Here is a 10717-nt window from a genome sequence, read left to right as displayed (position 1 = left end):
AAAAATAAATAAATAAAATAAAACAGTAACAGTATATCAGAGGATTTGAGGCGAAAAGGCTTGGTTTTCAGGGTACTCACTGAGTTCTGAATAGTAATCAGAATAGTAATCGGGGATGTGTGTTTCAGGTAGGCTAGGAAGTAATTGCACTCATATATGATCCTTTGTCTCAATAATGGTTAAATAAGACACACACACAAACAGGTGGTTGAGAATAAATTTTATTTTTTGAAGGGAAGGGAGCTTTATTTTTTACATTAATTAGATAACATTAAAATGCAAGTCTTTCAATGATTCAGAGTACTGCAAAATCTATCATAAAACATTCTTTCCTATCCTTTTGTCTAATTAACAAGAAAAAAAAAAAAGCTTTGTTAAATATTCTTTTCAGTAAACAGAATTCCCACTGATCTATTTTCTGGTTGCATAGACATTAATCTTTATAACGTCCATACGACCAAGTGCACTAATATGCATTAGAGACATTTATTTATTTATTTATTTATTTATTTATTTATTTATTTATTTATAAAAAAGAAACAATGACCCAAGGTCATTATGGGGTGCAGAAGGTGGAAGGTCTGGCTTTAATTGCTTACCCGCTGAATATGGGCGTTGACAGGTTGATCCATACTCCCAGCCTGCCTCTCTCTTTCCCTAGTGGGGTGGGATTCTTATATTTTTGGGGGGGCCGGCTAGTGGCACACCTGGTTCAGTACACATGTTATAATGAGCAAGGATCCAGGTTCAAGCCCCTAGTCTCCACCTACAGAGGTAAAGTTCCTTCATAAGTGGTGAAGCAGTGCTGCGGTGTCTTCCAGTCTCTCTTTCTCTATACCCCCCTTCCTCTGGACTTCTGGCTGTTTCTATCAAATAAAGATAATTTAAAACTATATATATATTTTTTCAAAGACAGTCAATGATACATTCTTTCATTCATTATGATTATGGCCTCTACTACTTTAATATGCTATCAAGTTTTCCTCTCATTTAGTTAATTTATTTATTTTACCAGAGTACTGCCCAGCTCTGGCTTACGGTGGTGCTAGGAACTGAACCTGGGACTTTTGGTGTATCAAGCATAGAAGTAATTGTGCATAACCATTGTTATTTGCCCAGCCCTGTTTCATAGAAATCTCCTTCTTTCTCAGTCTCTGTGCCTATCTAATAAATAAATAAATAAATAAATAAATAAATAAATATTTTCTAAACATTCCTAGCCATTTTAGTGATGAGACTAAATTTAGTGGTAAGACAGATATTTTTTTTTTTCTTCAAGGATCATTGCTGGGGCCCGGTGCCTGAATTTCAAATCCACCTCTCCTGGGAGCCTTTTTTTTTTTTTTTTTTTTTGCATAAGACAGAGATAAATTGAGAAGGGAGGGGAAGAGAAAGACAGTGCAGGCAGATCTGTTTGTAAAGCTTCCTCCCTGCAAGGGGGAAGCTGGGGGCTCAAACCCAGATCTTTGCATAGGAACTTGCACACAGTATTATATGTGCTTAAATGGGTGCACCACCCAGGCCCCCAGAAAATTATTTAACAAACAAGTCAATGCATGCGTATACTGATGATGCTGAGAAAAATTAAGTGCTACAGCAGCTACGTCAGTTTGACAGTGACAAGATAGAATTTTCATTGATTTTTTATTGAGGGTTGTTTTAGAGTGCAGCCTTTGACACAGCCTCTCTTCTCCCCCTTGACAGGCGTCTGCTAGACACTTGTTCCCCCAACCCAGAGCCTCTTTATCCATTGTAAACCTAGACCCCCAATGTCCCTTAATTCTGTCTCTCCCCCTCCAATCCCAGAGTCCTTTGCTTTAGTGCAATACACCATAGCCAGTGTAAGTTCCACAGTGGCTTGACCACTGTAGAAAACAGTTTGGAGATTCCTCACAACACTAGATATGGACCTCTCTTACTACCCAGCAATCCCTGTCCTGAGGATATACCCAGGGAAGCAAAGTTTTCAATGTTTAATAAGGTCAGGATAGTCCTTATTGAGAAAGTGAAGTTCAAGTAAAGGTCTGACGGAAATAAAAATGATAATTACGTGAATATCGGCAGAAGTTACACCTGGGAAATGAAACAGCAAATGTGGAGGTTTTGAGGCAATATGGCATGTTTGAAGGACAGTTAGAATGTCACTGTGACTACAGAGGAGTCAGGAGAGAGTAGTGAGAGAGAAAGTCAGTGGTGGAACGGAGGGAGAGTGTTGAAAAGTGTGTGAGATTTTGCCTCTGACTCGCTCTGTGGCCCAATGAAAGTCATGGGAGGTTGGGGCAAGATTCTTTACCTAATACACAGGAAGACAACATGTAGGAATGAGAGAGGAACCAAGGAGAGAGACATGATGTCTCCTTATCTATCATCTTTAGATCAAATAAGAAGGGTTGGTGACTTGGAGCCCATGGTAGTTGTATCAGTGACCAAGAGAAGTTCACAATGTTTGTCACTAGGCTTTCACTACTTCAGGCAGACTTTTTCAGATAGGAAAACAGAAACACTTTTTTTTTTTTTTTGCCTCTAGGGTTATTGCTGGGGCTCCGGTGGCTGTACTGTGAATCCACTGCTCCTGTAGCATATATTTTTTTTTCACTGCCCTGGACTCTGGAAAGCAAAACATGATAGCTATAGAGTTACATCCAATGTGTTTGGAGTCAGACATGAACTTGGATTATGCACATGGCAAAGCAGCAAAGTATAAAAGTGTTAACAAGTACCAGTGTATTTAATGTTGGTGAGAGAAAAAAAAAGAGTAGTCTAGAGTATTTACAGAGTTTCAGATCTGAAGTGGTAAGAGAATAGATTACCCTTCATTTAGACGTCAAACAAGGTGTATACCTATATGTTTGTTTGCACACACATTGGGGTTATTAGTAAAAACTTTTTTTTTGACATGGCCAGGGCTTCATAGCTCCATGTTTTCAGACAGAAAGAGACAGAGACAGCAACAATGATGGATCACGGTCGCATCTGGAACCTGGTGGCTGAAAGAAAATTTAACATATAAAGCCAAACAAATTGTTGACTAATAATGCCAAATAATGAACCTAAAGGCTGAGTAGTGCGGATGAAGTTTTGAGGGTCTCTGTTTTGTAGATAGTTAGTAGGCCTATTTTAGTTATATTCTAAAAGGGCCCATGACTATACTCATGTTTTGTTTTGTTTTGACTATACTCATGTTTTGTTTTGTTTTGTTTTGTTTTGTTTTCTGAGCCTGACATTTTATACGCAGGTGGATCCAAGTTATTGTCTAGGTAGATGGTATCATGGCTGGAAAAAGGACCAGCAGGCTGGATCAGGGAGAAGAGTAGCTCCCAAATATGGGAAAGATGTATAAATATTGTTGACTGTAAATTCCATCGATGTGATCTGATCTGGGTCCCATATTCATCTTAGGAGCCTATGTGACCTCTGCATCCCTGTAGTTCTGAACCCTCTTCAGTTGTGTTAGTATAGGCCACACTAGAGTCTTTTCTCAGATGAAGTCCCAAACTTCAGAAAGTACAATAGCAGCCAAAGCGAAGATTAATGCAGTTCAAGCAAAACCAGATAATCAAGCAACAACTCCACTCTAAAAACAAAAAACAATAATACAAAGGGGGGAAAAAAGGAAAGAAAATAAATAAGGAAAAGTAATAGACAAGTACAAAAATAAGCTGCCAACTATAAATTCTAGAGATAGTGGGAACAGAGAAAGAAGGAAAGAGGAGAGAGACACAGGAGGAGAGAGAGAAGAAGAAAGAATCTACTCTCAGTCAGACTTCTTCTACAAGATAATGCACAAATGAGTGCCAGTAAATAAAAAAGAAAGAGAAAAAAAAGCAATGAAAGGAAAGAGATTTTTCAGATCAGCTTTAAAGAAAGAAAAAGAGAAGTAGAGAAAGGAGGGAGGCAAGCATGTGTAGCACACCTATCAGTGGAAGAGGAAGCGATCCATGTCTGCTTTTACTCAAGTTGGGGGGTCGGGGGAGGAGACAGGCACAAATACTAATGATAATAGAATAAAATTAAAGTTCACTAACAGTCAGTCTGCAGATTGAACCAGTAGACTGACTCCACACAGCTTCGTCTCTTTCCCAAACCAAGGTAAAAATAAGCAATTATAAGAGGTAACTATAGGAGGGTTCCTTTGACCCCACACCCTCTCCAGCATTTGCTGCTCTTCCCTTTTCTGATGTATGACATTCTCACAGGACTGAAGTGGTATCTCATTGTTGTCTTTATTTGCATTTCTCTGACAATCAGAGACTTGGAGCATTTTTTCATGTGTTTCTCGGCCTTTTGGATCTCTTCTGTGGTGAATATTCTGTCAGCTTCCCTGCCCAGCCGTTGTCTCTGCGTCTCTGTTACCTGCCTGTGAAGCCAACCCGGCCGGCTAGAGCCTCCGAAATTTTAACAACAAATGGCGCCCACGTGGACCTAACCTGCGCATCTCTCAGATAAGTAAAGACAATTTGGCTACCTATGCACTATGGCCTTCTCTTCTGCTTATGAAGAGATCTCCAAAGGCCTCTGCTCTTTCTTCACGAGACTGTTTTGCTGTTTCTGGAACATTTATGTCTGGACCACTCTGTGGTTTCCACTCGCTCAGGTGAGCTCAGAACAGCCAGCGGGAAGAGCCAGCGGGCGGGAGGCGAGGCGCGGAGCTGCTGTTTCCACCTGGTTAAACAGCCAGCCAGCTGGCTGCGCCCAGACAACCCCGTGTACTGCGCCCGCAGCCCCGCAGCCCCGCAGCCCCGCAGCCCACAGGAGGCCGACGCCAGCACACAAGAGCCCCAAGAGCCCAACACCAGCATGCAAGAGCCCGAGGCCAGCCCACAGGAGCCGGCTCTCCACCATGTGGCGCAGGGCACTGGACGCGTGATCCCTCCACGCTGCTCGGCCACTGCGAGTAGGGCAGCAGACATGGCAGGGCCATGGGGCAGGGCCGCGGTGGCCTATCATGGCCGCCACCCCTGGGCACCTAGGCCCACACCTTCTACAAAACTGGCCTGCACACCCTCTTGCTATAAATTCTGTAACCATCCTGGGCCTCCCGGACCCCCGGGCTCCCTGCCGAAACTGGGCGCATGAGATCTCCAGCCGCCGGTCTGGTCTGAAGGCAGACAAGCTGGAGTACGCAGAGATTCGTGCAGAGATCGCAACCTGTAATTCCTAAAAGTGAAGCTGCGCGGGAAGCCACCTCCGGATGATGAACCCCCCCCAACAACTAAGACAGTACATATCTAAATTCATGTTTAAAATGACATGTCTTCATAACAAAGGTTTCTCTCCTTGTGTATTAATGACCATGTTTATGTATATATTTAAAGTTTGGTAAACAGTAACTTTAAGGCTAAATTCTTACTAGTCAAAGTTAAATGAAAAAGGTTTTCAACGTAATTCTCATAAAGATAAAATTAACTTTCATTTAAAGTCTAAGGTAAAAATTAGTTAACAAGCAATATATTTTAACTAAGTTGGTCTAAACAAAAGGTTAAATAGACTTGTTGATATGTAAAACTCTCCATTACCTTCTCTATTAGAAATGGTAGATCGCACAATGGCTATGCTAATTATTCTCATGCCTGAGGTTTCCTCTCCGGCCCACACCTAGGGTGTGTCTCCATCTTGAATGGGTGTAACAAAAGGTTAAAAGACGTTGTTGATATGTAAAAGTCTCAAATTCCTTCTCTATTAGAAACGTTGGATCATGCAGTAGATATGCTAATAACAAGTTTTGTTTCATAGTAAGTAAGTTGCAGCCAGCTGCCTTTGGGACTCTAGACTGTTCCCCGCCCCCATGCAAATGCCCGTCGAGGCAAGTAGCCCCCCAGAGGCAAGAAATGTTTTTTTTTAAGCTGATAAAGTTTAGCCCACAGAGGCAGATATGGCCCCCTCAGGCCTTCCCTTAGCAGTACACTGGTTCTTGTTACATGTTTCTCCATGTTTGTGCCAGTTTCTTTTTTTTTAAAAAAAATGCCTGTATGATATATGTTTCTGTTCACCCCACACCCTTGATACTATAGTCATTTAGTTAAAAAGAAAAGGGGGAATTGTTGTATGCTTTACATTGGTTTGTTCTAGCCCTCCCCCGCCAAGAGAATTGGATCAGTCCAGTTAATTTCACGGGCCCGCTTGGCCCCGCCCCGAGGAACCCCGCCAGAGTTCCAGAGTTACAGAGTAAGAGAGGGTTCCTGAGTTCCAGGGTAAGAGAGAGTGCTTGCGCCGCCGCAAAGAGACAGCCGAGTTCTGTTTGGTGATTAGTTTGTCTTAGTTTATGAATCGTTGTTCCTGAATAAAGAAATACAGCTTCCCTGCCCAGCCGTTGTCTCCGCGTCTCTGTTACCCGCCCGTGAAGCCAACCCGGCCAGCTAGAGCCTCCGAAATTTTAACAACACAAGTCCTCCCCCCATTTTTGGGTGGGGATATTTGTTGTCTTGTTGTTGAGTTTGGCAAGCTCTTTATATATGTTGGTTATTAAACTCTTGTCTGATGTATGGTATGTAAAGATCTTCTCCCATTCTGTGAGGGGTCTCTTGGTTTGGGTAGTGGTTTCTTTTGCTGTGAAGAAGCTTTTTAATTTAATGTAGTCCCATAGGTTTATACTTGTCTTAGTCTTCTTTGTAATTGGATTCATTTCATTGAAGATGTCTTTAAAATTTATGCGGAAAAGAGTTCTGCCAATATTTTCTTCTAAGTATCTGATAGTTTGTGGTCTAACATCCAAGTCCTTGATCCACTTGGAATTTATTTTTGTATTTGGTGAAATACAGTGGTTCAGTTTCATTCTTCTGCATGTTTCAACCCATTGTTTCCAATACCATTTGTTGAAGAGACTCTGCTTTCCCCATTTAATAGTCTGAGCCCCTTTGTCAAAGATTAGATGTCCGTAGGTGTGGGGGCTCACTTCTGGGCTCTCAATTCTATTCCACTGCTCAGTGTGTCTATTCATGTTCCAGTACCAAGCAGTTTTGATGACAACGGCCCTATAATACAATTTGAGATCTGGGAGTGTGATGCCTCCGGTTCTGTTCTTTTTTCTCGATTGTTTTGGCAATTCTAGGTCTTTTCTGGTTCCAGATAAGGGAATGTAAATTGGTCCAACCTCTGTGGAGAACAGTCTGGAGAACTCTCAGAAGGCTAGAAATGGACCTTTATGATCCTGCAATTCCTCTCCTGGGGATATATCCTAAAGAACCCAACATATCCATCCAAAAAGATCTGTGTACACATATGTTCTTGGTAGCACAATTTGTAATAGCCAAAACCTGGAAGCAACCCAGGTGTCCAACAACAGATGAGTGGCTGAGCAAGTTGTGGTATATATACACAATGGCATACTACTCAGCTGTAAAAAATGGTGTCTTCACCGTTTTCAGCCGATCTTGGATGGACCTTGAAAAAATCATGTTGAGTGAAATAAGTCAGAAACAGAAGGATGAATATGGGATTCTCTCACTCTCAGGAAGAAGTTGAAAAACAAGATCAGAAAGAAAACACAAGTAGAACCTTAAATGGAATTGGCGTATCGCACTAAAGTAAAAGACTCTGGGGTCCCAGGGTGGGTGGGGAGAATACAGGTCCAAGAAGGATTCAGAGGACCTAGTGGGGGCTGTATTGTTATATGGGAAACTGGGGAATGTTATACATGTTCAAACTATTGTACTTACTGTTGAATGTAAAACATTAATAAAATAAAAAAAAAAGAGGTAACTATAGACAAACTCAGAAAAACACAGGTACCTTACCCCAGGCAAGATTGAGGCCTTGATTGGTCAGGTATTCTGTCACTCAGATCTGCAGAATACTCTCATCCCCAAGTTGGGTTCCCTCCCAAAAAGAATCTGTCTTTCCATTACTAAGAACAGCATAGTATCCCACTCCTGAAAATACAGCCAGATGTTTGTAAGAGTGTAGTAGACAGTGGTCAGATTCCTACTTGATATTTTCTTTAGAATTTTCCCTGTAAGTGAACTTTGAACTTTTCAAAGAGGATTTAAATGTCTCTCCTAAAATATGTAATCCACAGATTCACACTCTAATCTGAACTGACTCACCATCGTCCTATATATTGGGGAGTGGTGGGTTTGATTTCTTCTCTTAAATTCATGTGGCATATGCAGACAACCGCTAGATATCTTTAAATTTGTAATATGCTACTCAGGGAATAGTTGGTATTGGCTAAACTAATAGTGTCAAGTGAGAATCAATGGTACCACTTTATTTCATAACCATCTAACTCTAAAGGACAGTAATTGACCTACTTTCTATAAAGTTTAGCTATATAAGTACTTCTGCAGAGCTTTTTATAGTTCATTCAAGTGAATTAAGATACTATGCAGGAGAGTTGTAGCTATTGTGAAAGAAAAATGAATTGACATAAATGCATTGTACATTTCTTATATAGTCTAAATACCTGTAAATGACTATGACAAAATCATTTAGAATCACAGATTCTTACTATAACACTTCATGGAGGAGGGGAAGGGAAACTGCCAATATATCCAAGTGATTAAAAAAAAAGAGTTCATTGTTGCATCAAAATATACACTGGTGTTTGAGGAAATCTTTTTTTCTAAATATGAAGTATATTATTCATTATAAAGCTAAAAGGGTGAAGGTGTGGTCAGCTAAGTTTTATTATTTTTTATTTTATTAATTTTCCCTTTTGTTGCCCTTTTGTTGTTGTTGTTGTTATTGTTGTCATCGTTGTTGAATAGGATGGAGAGAGATGGGGAAGAGGGGGACAGAAAAATAGACACCTGCAGACCTGCTTCACCGCATATGAAGTGACTCCCCTGCAGGTGGGGTGCCGGGGGCTGGAACCTGGATCCTTATGCAGGTTCCTGTGCTTCGCGCCACGTGTGTTTAACCCGCTGCGCTGCCGCCCGACTCCCCTGTTTTATTATTTTTTAAATGTAGGCTGATTCAGAAAACATTATCTTTTTCCTATAACAAGTTTCAAGTAAAGAGGATAAAAAATAATATATATATGTATATAATATATATATATATATATATATATATATATATTATGGATAGCCCATGTACTATTTAATGGCAAATACAGTCTCTCTCCTGAAACAGAATGAAATTGCTTGCCTTTTAAAAAATGTATAATATCTTCTCTTAAAGGTAAATCTGCCATCGTTCCACATGGATTATAAATGAAGGATCCATGTTCAGCACTAAAGAAAAAAATATATATGACTTGAATTGGTACTCACAGATACTACCCTTTCATCTAATTCTTTGGTCTACAGGCCTGGGACTTGTCTAATATTAACATAACATACTATAGTCTGCATGGTTAAGTTTTATTCCAAAGAACAAATCCAGGACTTAAAATATGTCATTTCAGTGATTACAGCTCTCATCTTAAAATATGTTAATTTCCTCATGCCTGGGTTGTTTTCAAGTGCTTGATCCTTTCCATTCACTACATGAATTACCTCTAACTACTTATTCACACCTTAGATTGAATTTCAGACTTTATGGCAAAGATCATCTCTGTCACCATATCAGTCTGTGTTTCTTTTTAACTTATTCCAGTAATAACACACTCCTTGTTGCCATGGCTAACCTATTTATATTTTATACTTATTAAAATAAAGGTTTACTTTTAATGTTTTGACTCTTAGTGTTACAATAAGAATCAAAGTCATGGGCAAGTGTTTTGCAAATTGCATTCATTATTCTATTTACTTTAGATAGCATAACACAGGGCTTTATGAAGACTATAATTTATGAATATTGCTATGCAGATCAAAACAGAGCAGTTAGAGTTGCTTTGTCAAGCTACTGTCTGTCACTTCCTGGTGTTCTCTGAAGAATTATTTCTTGCTTTGGACTTAGTTTTGGAATCTTTGCATCATAATCAGCTTGAATTGTATAAGTGAGTCCTGTTTAAAATCACTGAAATTCATTAAATGCATGCAAGTTTTGTAAGGCTGTACTTTGTATAAGTAATTTCACTTAATCATATAGTGTTCATGATACACTAAAGGAAAAGAAACTAAAATTTTTAAGTCATGAAGTTATTACTCTTAATCATAGTATTATGAAGCTGCAGGGACAAGATTTCCTTCATATCTGCTTGATAACAAGACATAGGGTTTCATATTAAATTAGATCTAACAATATCCCATCAGCTTCATTATCTACTAGGGATATGTCCCAATACTACTAAGTGATGCATAAAACCTACTAGGAAAAAAATCAAGCAGTTCCATGAGGTTTCTGATGGGGCAGAGATGGTCTTAGACTTTGAGGAGCACAGTAAGTAGTCTGGTGCTGCCTCTTTGATGTCTGGAAACCTCAAGGCAAGCCCAGTATCTTGGAGAGCTGAGGGAACTCAAGGAGGAGCCTATTACAAGTTAGTAATATTACCCAACTTAAAGTTTGCTGAATATTCTTTGTGGTCTGAAACCACACTATATCTGAAAATGACAACATTAAGTTTTCTCTACCTCTGGAGGTAGCACAATGGTTATTAATAATAACAAATTTTAAATGACTTTCTTTTTTTAAAATTTTTTTTAATATTTATTTTATTTATTTATTCCCTTTTGTTGCCCTTGTTGTTTTATTGTTGTAGTTACTATTGTTGTTGTCGTTGTTGGATAGGACAGAGAGAAATGGAGAGAGGAGGGGAAGACAGAGAGGAGGAGAGAAAGATAGACACCTGCAGACCTGCTTCACCGCCTGTGAAGCGACTCCCCTGCAGGTGGGG

Source organism: Erinaceus europaeus, chromosome 5, assembly GCF_950295315.1.
Source record: "Erinaceus europaeus chromosome 5, mEriEur2.1, whole genome shotgun sequence".
NCBI classification, from domain to species: Eukaryota; Metazoa; Chordata; class Mammalia; order Eulipotyphla; family Erinaceidae; genus Erinaceus; species Erinaceus europaeus.
The sequence above is the reverse complement of the archived record's forward strand: the minus strand, read 5'-3'. Positions refer to the sequence as shown.